Source organism: Glycine max, chromosome 12 (assembly GCF_000004515.6).
Source record: "Glycine max cultivar Williams 82 chromosome 12, Glycine_max_v4.0, whole genome shotgun sequence".
Taxonomy (NCBI): Eukaryota; Viridiplantae; Streptophyta; class Magnoliopsida; order Fabales; family Fabaceae; genus Glycine; species Glycine max.
Window position 1 is genome coordinate 35,982,631 of NC_038248.2, and position 15,677 is coordinate 35,998,307.

The window sequence follows — 15,677 nt, forward strand, 5'->3', positions numbered from 1 at the left end:
ATCCATTCAAGTATAAATGTCTCTTGTTAAACATACTCGTGTAATTTGTAAATAAAGTAAAAAAGAAGCAGAAGTATTCTAAATCATAAAACTAAATTTTTAAATGCTATTTTTATTTTGATTATGTGCAGGAGTTCATTAGTAAAACTGTACAACGGTAGTGGAGGACAAACTCCGGCACATAATGATATATTAAATCTTTGTCTTATCGTTTTTTTAAAAAAGATTATTGTGACTCTTGATATCGTCATTATCGTGTAATAGTTAAAAATTATTACTTCAGAACTAATTTGATATCATCAATCTTTTAAAAAATTGATTAATAACTCTAAAAGTCTTTTAGTTACTAATTATAAATTAATCAAGGATGTATTCTCATGCGTCCGTTTCTATTATCCTTGGGTGTATGGAAGATTTTTTTTTTTTTTTGGCAAAATATTATTATACCATATTCGGCCCACATTTGGTGTATGGAAGATAAGCAAGTTAAATATTGAATCTCAATTCTGGTTCATTTTTGCATCATCTCCAAAGACTACCTTATTATTATAACGTAGTATCGCATCACTTTTAGAATTTGCTCCTTAGTTTTTTTTTAAAAATATTATTGCATAATATATAATATAACTAATAGTTGGCCCAATAACTTAATTTATGCTAAAAAAATAGTTTTTTAGTTTTTCTTTTTAAAATTTTTTCCATAATATACAAATTTTTTTTTTACCAAAATATATAATTTTCTCCATTATTTATTCCAATATACAACTTTACTATTCACAATAAATTCGGGTTAGGGGGATCCGAAATTACATTGTGATTTTTAAAAAACTTTGCAATTTGGTGTTGAGAATTCGGGTCTCTCCAAAATTTTCAACGTGGTTTTTCATTTTTTTTATTTTTAAAATATGTATATGTAAAGGAAAATAATAAATTGGAGAAAATTATAATATAATTTTTTAGTTATGATGTAGGTATTTTTTAGCTAAATTTATGTATCGTTGACGGTTTTGTTTTGTTATGTATGTTAATTAAAAAAATGAAAAAATTAGTTAGTAGCATTAAAACAAATTAAAAAATACAATGAATAAATAATTGATACATTTTTCTTATATAATAGACATAAAATTAAAAAGTGCAGTGACTGAGATGATAGACGAGAATAATGAAACATACTAAAAATACAATTACAATGCAAATATGATAAAATTAATGATAGTCCGAAAGATGTTGTGCATGAGACATGTCTTCTTTCATTTTGGTTATTTGTTTGTAAAAAATAACTAAAATTTCTATTAGACAGAATCATTTTTAATGGTTGGATTCTACTAACACCTTTAATATGTCTTCATCGTTTTTCAATTTTGTTATTTCATATTCGATTAAATTTTCTGAATACTTAACATGACCTGATTGTTGAAAGAACAATTGTCTGACCACCTGTGATTCGTGAATACAAAGTCTCATTAACAGACATGCGTCATCATAATTATTGACCACCATATGAAGGACCACAATTATGTGTCAATCCAGCCATGAAAAGAAACAAAAAAGATCAACCAAAATCTACAAGAATACGAACAAATATGGATGAGAGAGAAAAAGATCAACCAAAACGGTATTTAATCTGTAGACTAGTTGGTCATCAAAAAATATGTGCCCCTAGCATCCCGAAAGTTCAAGTCAAGCAAATTAATTCTTTTTATTATTAATGTATTTCATTTCACATCATTCATAAATTAATAAAACATTCTTAAGCTGTACAATTTAATACTAATGTAGATCTCCAAAACAAATTTACACTGTAATATTTTTAACTAATTTTGTTTAATTTCATAATTTTCTCCAATTTTATTACTTTCCTATATATATATATATATATATATATATATATATATATTTGAAAAAAATTAATTCTTTTTTTAAAAAATGAAAAATCATGTTGAGAAATTGGGCTTAGGGACCCTAATTCTTAGCGTGTAAATTCAGATCCTCCAACCAAATTTACACTATAAATAATAAAATTGTATATTTTGATAAAAAAAAATTTGGTATATTAGGAAAAAAAATTCTTTTCTTTTTCCCCAGCAAGGAATGATAATAGCAGGAGATTTGATTGATGAAAGACAGCTAATGCAGATATGCATGAACCGCACAGCAGTGTTATTTCGATTCATTTACCTAACTTTTCCACTAAAAGCAAAATATTAAACGAATGATCCATTAATATAAAAAAAATTGTTTTGCTTGTTAAAAAAATCTAAAAAAATATTTTTTTGATCGGTTTTTACAAACTAAACCTTCCCCCTTCTACAATATTATTCTTTGGAAAAAAATTATGTTTTCAGTTTTTATACTTCGAATGAAATTTGGTTTTAGTCTCCAAACTTTAACATAATTTAAAAAATTTGATCTTAAACTTTAAAAAAATAATGGTTTTCATTCCTTCTTACAATAAAATTGTTTGTGATAAGGGAAAACATTATTATTTTTACAACTTTAAAGACCAAATTGATCAAAATTAAAATATAAGAATTAATATCATTTTTACCAAAAATAGAGGGACTAAAACATGTGTCATGCTGTATTATTTGTTTATTCATAGCTTTTTAATTAGCCTAGGTGTTTAGCCGATGCTAATCAGTATTGACCTAAATATTGAACATAAATATTTTGCTTCTAACGTTTTAGCGTCAATGACAATGCCAACGCAAATATCACATTAGTGCTAGTTTTTGTTGAATTGATGTTAAAACGCAAATTTCTAGTAGTGACCAAATATTGAAATAGTGCCACAATTAGTGTATTTTTTTTTTTGTGACCTATTTAATTACTTGGTCTTGTTATCTTACTTTCAAATTTTCATAAGAAGAAAACAATTTTAATTCATATAGGTACCAGGATATTTATAACTCAAGTATTCTTCACGACCAACTGAGCTTATTTTTTAATACATTACAATATTGATTGAGTAAATATTTTTCAATTGTCAGGTTGCATGGTCATACACATACGTAATTTGTATTCATATACACGATTCATGGTCTTTGTTGGGCCGAAATTATTGAATTCCAAATAATTGAATTGTGTGTCTATTAATCTATATACATATTCTAGTGATCGATCCAAGAATGAAGCTTCCCGAAAAAGGAAGCACTGTTGCAGCATGAGTATGAATAGCTGTCTCTTTCTTGTTAAATTCCTTCAGTTTAAGGAATATTTAGCAAAACTGATGGTATAAAGACCAACCGATCTTAATTGGTTGATTCAAACAAGTGCGTAATTGAAGGACTCGGTCTTGGTGGAACTGATGGAGAAGGAATAGAGAAATGAATGTGTGTGTAGTATGGACTAATATATAAATAATAACCGATTATATATTAAGATTCAATTTAGGCATGCTATAACTTCAATTCCTGTAATGATTAAGTTCATGATCTGTTTTCAATATACTCCATCAAAGTCCAGAAAGAATGGGATTATAAAATTCATACCAATATGTCATTAGCAAGCAATCACTCTAGGGAGAGCAAAAAGATAGTTGTAAACAAATAGCACTAGCTCAACCATGTCTTAATACAATGAAGTTAAGTATAAATGGATATAATTTCTATTAGTTTTGTACATACGTGATTACTTTATTCAACGGTTTAATTTTTAAATTCAGTTAAGAATATCATAATTCGTACCTAAAGATCTGTTGTTTGATTCATAATCCTCACATATAAACACCCAAATAAAATATTTGATCTTACTAAATGGGCCAAGTTTGAAGTTATTTTTTTAAAATAAGTACTTTTTTATACTAAATGGGCTAAGTTTGAAGTTGTTTTATTTTTTTAAAATAAATTATTTTTATTTAAAATAAATAATGTTCTTGCAACTATGTCTCACCTAGGATTTACGAGACCTAACTCAAAAATATTTAACTGAAATAAATATGATATGCCTCCTTAACTCTGACTCAAGAGTTCTTGCTGACAAAAATTTCCTTTATGATTAATAACTGTCATCCTTATCCTTTATTACTCATTGATTCATTATTATGGTTGTCTTGTAACAATGCTCCTTATGATTATAACAACCTAAGAGAGAAGGGTGTCATAAGAGTGTTATAAAGGTAAAAATATTTGTCTAATTGGTTGTCATCGGTTTGGAAGTATTACCTCAAATCTATGGGCCAATCGACAGATGATCAAAATGGTACAAGTCATTTTTTTTAAAGTAAATGTTCTTTGTTTCTTAAAAAAAGTTTAAAAAATATTTTTGCTTGATTATTATTCTTGGGTACGTGTGGGTTTCTACTGAGGTCAACTCGTATCCAATTAGGTTTTAAACTCGTGAATCAATCTAGAAGTTGAAGAAGGAGATTGACATAACAATTGCCAATGACGTCGAGTTGTTGATTGTTGAGCCATCTAGTGTCGATGAGTGCGTTTTCATGAGGGTAGCCAAAGGTGAAGTCGATTTCATATACATGTAAGCAGATGTGTTTAAGGAGTTGAGTATACAGTTTCCATTGTCTGACTTTGAGTGTGAGATGCTAAGTTTGATGAATGTTGCCCCTGTTCAACTTCATCCGAATAGTTGGGCCTTTTGGGGTGCTATCCAAATTTTTTGTATGAGGTTAAGTATTGAATCTACCATAAATAAATTTATGTATTTCTATCAATTGAAAATGGGTGTGGCGTCCTTAAACGCATATAAGTATAGATAGTTGTTCCAACTGTATACTCAATCTTGGAAGAACTATAAGTTTAATTTCTTCCAAGTCTAACCCAATCTTGTGTGTGGGGATTCTATGGAATTGTTTTTCAAGGAGAATGGGGAGACTCCCAAATTCCCATTTTACTATCAACGTTCCTCATTCAAGTTCAAATTTCATTCCCATCAAATATTGTCGCCCAAGGAGATCATAGATTTTAGGGGAGTGGCCACGTGAGATGTGTAAATTCATTGTGGTCATCCCTAACTCGAATTTCCCTAACTGCATTTTACATAGTGAGTATTGTTACTTAGTAGTGGCATCCTGCGAAGTTGGGTTTATACTAAGTGTTTTGTGTTTACTTTTGTAGGAGTCATGAAGGGTTACAATTATAACAGTTTGAAGAGTTTGATTGCTGACAACTAGGCATACCTTGAAAAGTCAAAGAAGAAAAAGCAGGTCAAAGATTCTTCCAAGTCCAACGTGCTAATTGAGGTCGTTGTCGCCGATGTGGAGATCATCCACGTGGTTGGGCTGACAAGTTGATGGAAAAGGCCAATGTTGGTGGAGGGTTTGCCTCAGAAATGAGAACAGAGAAAGGCGCAGAGATGGAGGTAGAAACAATAATTGCTGAGGATCTGATGGATGCTGCCAAGGAGAAAGGGGTAAAAGTCGTTAAGAAATCGGTCTCTATCGTATCTGGGGATACTCCGAGTGTCGGCTTGTTGCGATCAAACAAAGTTATGTTGCACTATCATAAGGGTAAGCTACGTCGATTGGACTATTTGACCGATTGACATGTGCACCAATTTGTCCAAGTAGTAATTAAAATGGTAAGACCGAGTATCATATCCGCAGGGAATTTGTTTTACTCAGAAACAGTACATTCAGTATGCAAACATTGGTATATGACTAAAAGCGAGATAAATATTAGGTTGAATTTTTGTGCTAAAATCTAGTTAAATATAAATTGAATATCTAAAGTTTGAGAAGTAAAAACAGTCAAGTAAAAAGTGTCAGGTCGTTCTACTGAATTTTTCTTGATGTTTTTATGTATTTTTCTCTATTTAATGCTACCCTAGTGTTCTTATGTTGAGAAATTATCCAACCCAATATCCCTCTAGTGAATGAGTCTAACTTTCTTTAAACCTTGTCTTTGATCCCTCAACAAACTTAGCCTAAAAGAGTTGCATTAAGTCTACAACATAATAAGGACTAGATCACTGCATTCCATTCCTAGACATACAGTTTTCTAGCTTGCTCCACCAAGTTCTAAGGCTTTAAAGCACTTTCCAATGCTAAAAATTCTAACTATACATACAAATGGGTGATCAAGTCATAAGCATGTAAAAATAAGCATAGATAGAAGCAATGAACATATAAAAACAATATTAAATAGATAATGAAAGAGTACTACATCAAAGGTTCAGTAGAACTTCCCAACCAAGAGGCTTAGCCTTCCATTACAAGAAATAGACTCTCAATACAAGGAAGACCAAAGTTTAAAAAAAGAAAATGGCAAAGAAGGGTTAAGGATGTCTCCTTCAACCTTTAAAACCCTAATCTCACTCCTCTAACCTAAGCTCTCTTAGCAGCTTGATTTCTGTCACTTCAGCTTCTCCCCAGGCTTTGTTTTTTACTCTCATCTTTGTTTACGCAAACTTTAGTGTTTTAAAGGCTCCTTGGACGTTTCAGCTTCTGAAGGCTCGTTTAGGGAGATTGACTCGCTAAGCAAGAGTAAGTGAATTTTGGCTTAGCGAGCTGGGCGCGTTAAGCGCGACAACCGACTCGCTGGGCGAGCTGATGGTGCGTTGGGCGAGCACATCTCTGACTGATCCTTTTCTAGGATTTTCCAACCCGCTAAGCGAGTTGTAAGCCTCGCTTAGTGGATGCCACTCGCTAAGCGGATCTGCCTCGCTTAGCGAGACATCAGCTACTAGAACCTTCTCTTCTTTTGGCTTGAAACTAAAGTGGTTTCAACATTAATTCACAAAATGAGAGTATCTGCTATATAAAATCACACTAAACATGAAAATATGTACAATTCCTACAAAAAGAACCATAAATTGGAGGTAAAGCGCTAATTTCGTGCAAATATTCAATACAAAACTTATCATGAATAACAACTAACATAGGCCACATTTCTGTGGCTCCTAACATTATGTCGCTCTGGAACATCGACTTGATTGGCCCACTTTCTTGAGCCAAACCAATCGCGATATGATGGACTATGTGGGTCCGATGGAGAGTTTGGATGCGACTGAGATCTTTCTTGGCTAATTTCTTGCTATCGTCCGCCATTGGAAATAGACAGTGTTGAAAGCCGATGGGAAGACAAAGGCAATGGCTTCGCAGTTGAAGACCATGAAGGTTGAAGCTGGTAAGGCTAAGCAACTTGGCCTAGAATTGACAAAGTGTAGGGGAACGGTGAAAAAGTTGCAAAAGGACCTTGACAAACATGTTGTCTATCTGCCCAATAAGGACAAAGAAAACAAGGCCTTAAGTGGCTGAGTTGTTAACCTAGAGCATTAAGTGAAGGACATAGACAAGAAGATAGAGGATCTAACCTTGGAGAAGAAGACGACTGAGGCAGAGTTAGGGACTGCGATGGACAAGATGACTAAGATGAAGGAAGCTCTTGCAAAAATGGAGAACGAGTTACGGGAGACACAAAGGGTTGAGTCTGCCTTAAAGGTTGAATTGGATGAGACCAAAAGATTGATCAAGATGAACCACCGAGAAGGTTTCAAGAAGGCTCAGCGCAAAGTCAAAGTGTTGCTTTCTTTGACGCTGCACAACTCAATGTGAATTGTGATGTATGGGATGACGAGATTATTAGGGAGTCACAACTGTACTTGAAGTCCAAAGAAGAAGAAAAGGAGGTTCAATCTAAGTGACTTAATGCATTGAATGTAATGGTTTAGTATTTTTCTTTGTACCTTAAGAAACTTTTAATGAATGAAAATTGTGAAAGACTTATTTGTCTTATATTTCGCGACATTAGTATTTGTAAATAAGTGCTTTAAAAGCTAAGTTTGTAAGAACCTTGTATGTAAAACAAAAGGTCGAGGTTCGGATTCGACCTCTAAGTTCGCTTAAAAAAGCCAAGGTTTGGACTCAACCTCGAAGATTGCTTGAAAAAAATTGAGGTTCAAATTCAACCTCCCAAGAGTTGCTTGAAAAAGTCAAGGTTCAGACTCAACCTCCCAAGAGTTGCTTGAAAAAGTTGAGGTTCGGACTCGACCTCTTATGAGTTGCTTGAAAAAGTCGAGGTTCGAACGCAACCTCTTTTACTTGGAAATTTACTAAGTGAATTGGCATATAAAGAAATGATGAACAAAGTTTGGGGAGCAAAAGGATTGTATTGATAGTATGTTTCATGGACAAGACCATCTTCTCATACGAGTACTCGAGTGTGCCTCGTTAAAACCTCTTCAGCAAAAACCCTTATTTTTTTACAAGTGGGAAAAAATAATGAAGTAGGAAAAAGAGTACACTACCCAATTTATTTGTAGTACGACCTTAAATGAGTTGCATTCCAGGTCCTAGGGATGACCTTTCCTGCGATGTTTTCAAGCCTATACGTGTCATTTTGCAAGGGTTCGATGATGCGGAATGGGCCTTCCCAATTTGGTGTAAGCTTGCCTTCCGAGTTGTCATTCCTTGCATCTCCTCGAAGCCTCCAAACCAAGTCGTTGGGCTTGAAGCTAAATTTCTTGAGCTTCGAGTTTTATTTTTGAGTTATTCTTCATTTACAGGTTTTTTTTGAACTCGTGCTTCACTTCTAACTTCTTCGGCCAAGTGCAACTCTACTGCCAAGGATTCTGAGTTGTTGGCTGCATTGAACATGCTTCAGCGAATTGAAGGTTCGTCAATCTCCATAGGTATCGTAACATTGATGCCATCGGTTAATTTGAACGGAGTTTCTAGCATGGTAGACTAGGAGTGCAGTGGTACCTCAAACCACGCTCGAGAGCTTGTCCACCCACAGTCCCTTTGGGACTTTCGACAGACTTTTGTGTAACTCGACATGGATGACCTTGTTTGCGGCTTCTACTTGCCCATTGGTCTAAAGATACTCAATCGAAGAGGTGAGGTGCTTGATGTCAAGCCGCTAGAGGAACTCTTCATAACCCTTTTTCAATGAACTGTCTTCTATTGTTCGTCACAATGGCTTGAGGTATGTCGTACCTGCAAATGATGCATTTCCATGTATACTTTTGGACCTTTTGAGTTGTGATCGTTGCGAGGGGCTCTACTTTGACCCACTTAGTGAAGTGAAGTAATTCACTGCGACAAGGAGAAATTTGACCTATCCCTTGGTTGTGAGAAATGGTCCAAGGATGTCCATTCCCCACATGGCGAAATGATAAAGGGACATGATGTCGTGAAGTGCTTCAAGTGGCACACGGTGGACATTGTGGAATTCTCGACACTCTTAGCAAGTTTTAACATACTCGACACAATCTATCTTCAAAGTCAGCCAATAGTAACCGGCGCAAATGACTCTGGCTGTCATGCTCCGACCTCCTGTGTGCATTCTGCAAATTTCACAAATTCCTTTGTGCACCTCGTCCTCACGTGTTTCCGTCCACTTTTTTTTTCTTTTTCAAAATCTTGAATTTACGCTTTCTTCTTCTTCTTCTTCCCGCGTTACCTACACTAGTTCTACACGCGGAGCTACCAAGGCTATGAGGTCAAGCTTTTGTTGGACCTTGTGGCCTCAATAATCGTAAGAGGGATAGGCTTAGAATGTAGAAGAAGCAACAACAATCAATTTAATAATGTTCTATAAACATGCAAGGAAGAATTGATTGCAATAACATAAATGAGATATGGGAAGAGAGAATGCAAACACAATTTTATACTGGTTCGGCCACTTCCCGTGCCTACATCCAGTACTCAAGCAACCCACTTGAGATTTCTACTATCTTTGTAAAATCCATTACAAAGTCTAAACCACACAGGGACAACCCATCCCTTGTGTTCAGGAATCCTTTACAACAAGAGACTCACAATCTCTTAACCAATCTCATTGAATAAGAAGAATGGAAGAAGAATTCTCTCTTTAAGAGAAGAATATTACAATAAAGATCATGTAGAAATCCTTACAGATTTTGCAAGTGTTTGGCCAAGGATTTCTTTTGAGAGAGCATTTGACAATGAAGTTCTTTTGGAATCTCTCTCATTGTTTTTTGAGAGGATAAGACATTTTGGACCAAAAATACTCTCTGTCTAAAATTCGTGCCCAAGTCATCTATTTATAGGCCTTTGATGACCATTCACAAATCTAATGAAAAGATGTGACTGTTGGCAGATTTTCTGAAAACTTTCCACTGGTAATCGATTACAATGTTTGTGTAATCGATTACACAGTTATAATTTGAAGGGTTATGACTTTTGAATTTGAATTTCCAAAGTTTCGTTGCTGGTAATCGATTACATGTTGAAAATTCAAATTCAAAACCTTTTTCAACAGCTATTTCTCAACCCTGTCTTCTGGTAATCGATTACCAGAGCCTTGCATGTCTTGAAAGCACTTTGTTTTAAGGCAAGACTTGGTCTTTAGTGAATCTTGAAACAAGGATTTGTTTGTTGAAGCAATCTTGAATTATTCTTGAAGCAAATGCTTATCATTTGAAGCAGCCTTGTTAGATTCTTCTTTAACATCATCAAAATCATGTATACATACATTCACAGCTTTCTTTTTCTTCTTCCTACTTTCTTTTCTTTCAGGCCTCTTTCTTCAAAATTACTTTTCAAATTTGAATTTGAATTTAAAAAGGCTTCAGCTTTTCTTAGTATCTCTCATTTTCTACTCTTCTTCCTTATCTTTTCCCTAAACAAAATCAAACACAAAACTATTTTGGATGGACATGTATCGATGTCGATGCTATTTTTGAGTTGTACCATTTTAATAAAAAAAGAAGATAAAATTTAAGTATGATATTAAATTCAATATTATTTAATTATTTTAACATCTATTAGTAATAGAAAAGTTATTTAAAATTTTATATTATTGACTATACTTAAATTCAACATCAAGAAATTTAAATCTGTTAGTTAAATAATGTATGTTATTTGTTATAAACTCTTTAACACCTAAGTTTGATTCTTATGATAATAAACAATATTTTTTAAAAAAAAATACAAAAATAACTATATTTTTATATGAAAATAATATCATTTTGATATTTGGTTTGTACCAGAAACAATCTATATACACCAATTATCCTACCGTTCATTTCAAGAAAGGTTTCCAAAATCTATGGTCAGCATCTCAAAATTCATCCAAAATCTATGTAAGTATCTATTATAACTATCATTATTATTAATATTCATTTTCTCCCTTCTATATTTGTTTATTATCATTGTCGAGAATCAGGGACGGAGATGGAGACAATGTTAGGGAATAAAAATAAGGAATAATGTATAATCTCGTGCGTCCACATGAATTCACCTATCTGAATCTGGAAGGGATTACATAATCCAAGATTATTTATAATCATTGGAGGAAGTCTGCAAAAATTGTTTATACTATAATAATATCTGTAAAATTTTGTTTATAACTTTTGGTGCTGTATTTTATGAGAAATGATGCTAGGAATGCTTTTGCTAGGAATCTTTTTGTAGATAGATAGTTTATTATATAAAATATATTGTGTATTCCAATTTTATTACATTCAATTTTAATTTATTTATTTTCAATGATGACTTATGTTTTATTTTTAGAGTTTTTACAACTTTAAATAGTAAGTTATACTATATATAATTATAGTTTGATTTTCAACTCAATTACTTGGTTCATAAATATTTAATAACATGTGAAATGTTGTATATTATATTTTGCGTTTTAGAGGTTTTAGTTTTAACATTTCATAATCTTATATTAATTTTAGTTCTCCTTTACTAACTTCTATAACGTTATAACTAAATGTATATAATTATACCGTAGGTTTAGTTTTGTAACTTACCCGAGCTTCAGCACGGTACTAAACTAGTTTCACTAACTTAACAACTTTATAGGCTTTTCAAGAATTATCACAATACAAGAATAATTTTATTTTTATAAGACTGATAGTAATAAATATATGAAAAGTGAAGTTAATAAAGGAAAACTTGAGAATGGCATATTTTATTTAAGAATTTTAAAATAGGTGAAAATGCTTATTAAAAAAATAATCATTCTCCATGTTTTTATTTTTTTCCCTTTTATTATAATTTTAAAAAATAAATGGAACCTTTCATTTTTGGAATTTAAATATATAATGTAAAACGGACTAATGTTTCATCTTCCATCCTTTATACAGAAGTTGGTAAAAATTGTGCAAGCCCTTACTTTTTTATTTTTTGAATATGTTTGTATGAAAAAAATTCAAAATAAATTTAAGAAAGAGGATATTGTATCTTTTGTTTGATTATTACAAGCAGATTGTTTTTTCAAGATACTTTTTTATTATCATTACCAAGATATTAATGCAAAGTATTCTTTGTTCATGATTAAATTTCAATCAGATAATCTGACAATCATATTTAGTGAATTTTTTTTCTCTCAATTACATTTTTATTTACAAGATTTAAACTCAAAAGTTTGTTTAAAAGATTCAAACTCAATATTACTTGGAAAACATGTTGGTACTTATTTATTGTACTAGAAATTTTTCTTAGTCAAGAATACAATACAAGTATCATGCACTATAGACAATTGTGTTCATAAGATTAATTACGTTGATGTTAAATAAAATCCCTATCATAAAAAAGTTTTCTTTGAATATTTAATACAATTACAAATCTAAGAGTCCAACTTAAGATATCTAACTAGTGGGATTTAATACATAATTCTAAAACACGTTTTAATATGTAAAAAAATATTTCTCTTTATTTAAATATTATAAGTAATAAATGTAATATCTCAGACACTACTATACTTAATTTTGTTTATAAAGGGACCAAACAACTTGTCAAGCAAGTTGTAAAAGCCTAGAACATTTAATAATTTTTAATAATTTTCAATCAATAGAGATATTGTATTTCTTATATTTCTAAAAAAATACTTAATATTTGATGATTTTGGGATATTTAGTAATTTACATTTTAATTAAAAATTAATCCTAAATGCAACAATTGTAATTTATATTTTAACAAAATTTTCCTAATTATATATGTACATTTTTCTTTATCTTGACCATTCAAGTGTAATTTAATAGTATAGGCTTATAGTTCTCATTTCTTACATTTCATATTATAAATGGTTAGGATATTAAAAAAAATTATCATTGACTAGCTTTAAATTTGACTATTCATGTATGGTTGAATGTTCTAAATTTATAACTTAAATTTTTTATGATAAAAAAATTCTTCATATACAGCACTTTTATAAATAAATAAATATGTGCATTTATAAGTGAATGTTAATTTTATATTAATTTTATTAATTAAAAAATATAATAACTTAATTTTATTTATACAATTAAAAGACTATATATATAAAATACTTTTCTGTCAAAAAAATATATAAAATATTTCCTCTGAATATTTGCACGGTTTAAACTTTAAATGATAGTTAGAAAGAAAAGAGTTTCATTTTGAGTTAGAGTGTAAATCATTTGACTAATCCAGAAAATAGAAATTGTACACGAGAAGAAAAAAAAGAGAGAGAACAGATACATTTTTACATAAATATACACAAATTTTGTTAAAATTGATCGAAAATGGGATGCTATTTCCTGCAGTTATATTTCTGATTGGATTTTCCGAAATGCAATGAGGTGCAATAGGAAATAATAGTGGGAGTGTAAGAAATTTTAGTTTATTTTTATTCTTATTTTTTTCTTTTAAAATTAGAGTAAATTTATTAAAAACCAAAAAAAAAAAAATAAGTAGGACAATTTGACTGGTCACAGAAAAACATGATTTATAGTCCATTTGACAGCTGATCGAGGCTTCACCCACATTGGCGTTAGCACTACCAACATGGAAGGATTTTGATGGTATAATATTCCTATTAGATTACAGAAATAATACAATAATGCCTATTGAAACTGAAATCAGAACAATGAATTATCTGGTTAGCAAATCGTGGCCAGTGACGAGATTTCTTTTCACATTGTATTGCTAATTAATCATCCATGCTCGTTTTGTTTTCTGGCTTTTTTTTCTGAGCCTAGCTGCGATTGTGAAAACCGAAAACAAAACAACCTCGATGAGTGCTTTGATGAAACTTTTGCGTTGAATGGGTTTTGATGATAACAAAACACATGTAATTTCTAATGTTTTCAATTATATTCATTGGTCCCAGTCCAAAAAAATTATATTCATTGGTCTTATCTTTTAAAGAGTTGAATTTGATTTCAGTCAAAATTATCCTATAGAAAAATAATGAAATAATGATAATTTTGATATAATTATCTTTTAACACTTAACTCATTAGGATCACTTATATAAAAACTATAAAAATACAACTAAAGTTCAAACCAAGATAAGAAACCAACTGAATATAATTCAATATAAAAACGACTAGTTTAGACTGTATTTTTTTTTCAAGTTTTGTAATATAAAGAATGATCCAAAAAAAATCATTAACAGAAATTCATTGTATAATAGTTAAGAGAGTAAAAGAAAAAATATTTCTCAATAAAACCTTTCCTCTTTTAATTCATTAACAAGGACACTGTTAACAAAACCTAACACCACAGGCTCTGTTGAGAGAATGTTAAAAACCCTACACAAACGAATCTCATCCCAATACATTGAATGGTAATAAGTCTTAACTCACTGTTAGATTCAAAGGAAAGTATACATTTTCAAGTGAAGTATTGATTTAATGTTTATTATTAATCTGCTTTTCAAAAAAGAAAATGTTTATTATGAATTTTATAAAGTTCTGCTGTTGTTGCTCGAACATAATTAACAGTTTGGATGGGAGGCCTATTTGTTTTTGATATAAAAATCAAGTGCTGCTTTAATGGTAGTTTAAAGTCCTTTATGATAAATTAACTTAATATACAATCTCAAAACTTATAAATATTTATATTATTATTGTATTTATTTACTTGCATAGGTTAATTTTTTTGGGACTTACATATGTTAATTTATTCTTACAATTAAGGCTTTTTGAAATAACATAAAAAAACGACTTCTTTATTTTAAACGAAATAAACTTGAAAAAAAATTCTCAATATGATTTATTTAGTAAGTAGTTCTATCTTGATATATTTTTTATGTGGATTAAATCATAACCTAAACTAGTAGCTAGGTTTATTTCCCCAAGGGCTAGTCTCTTGATAGTCAATTAACAAAAACCCTTATAAATAAACATTAAATTCTAGGGATTACTTGAACTTAAATCTAAGACAATTGTTATTCTCTTACTTTAAATCTTTATGTAAAAACTTATATTTGTTTTTGGTATGAATCAAGTATCCCTAAGTCAAAAGTTAGGGACTAATTTTCCAAGAAGATAGTATTGTTTACTTCGTTTTTTAGTCCAAACAATTAAAATTTACCTACTTTATCATTTTCTATTAACACCTTTTTGTTCTACTTCTTTCCTTTGGATTTCTTCATACCTCCATGAGTGCTGTCATGATCTTAATTAGCATTGAGGAAAGACCTTTCACACAATAATTGATCTGCAATATCAGATCTTAACTAGGACGACACACACCCACTCGATTAAATGCGAGGTGATCGAGAACCATTTCATCAAGCATATGGTTTAGCTAGAACTTGCTAGCATGCGCAGTTTCAACAATTCCTCGTGCTGCATCCCTAAGTAGAAATACTCTTTCCTACATTATTAGCCTTGGCATCATCCACAGTATATAGGTTTAACAGACTCTTTCTCCAATACCAAGACATCCAAAACCTCTCATTTCACCTACCACTCAGCTATATACCCGCGGATAATTGACACAAACAAAGAACTAATACATGCATGGACATATATTTGTCTATAGATATAAGTTGATTAGTG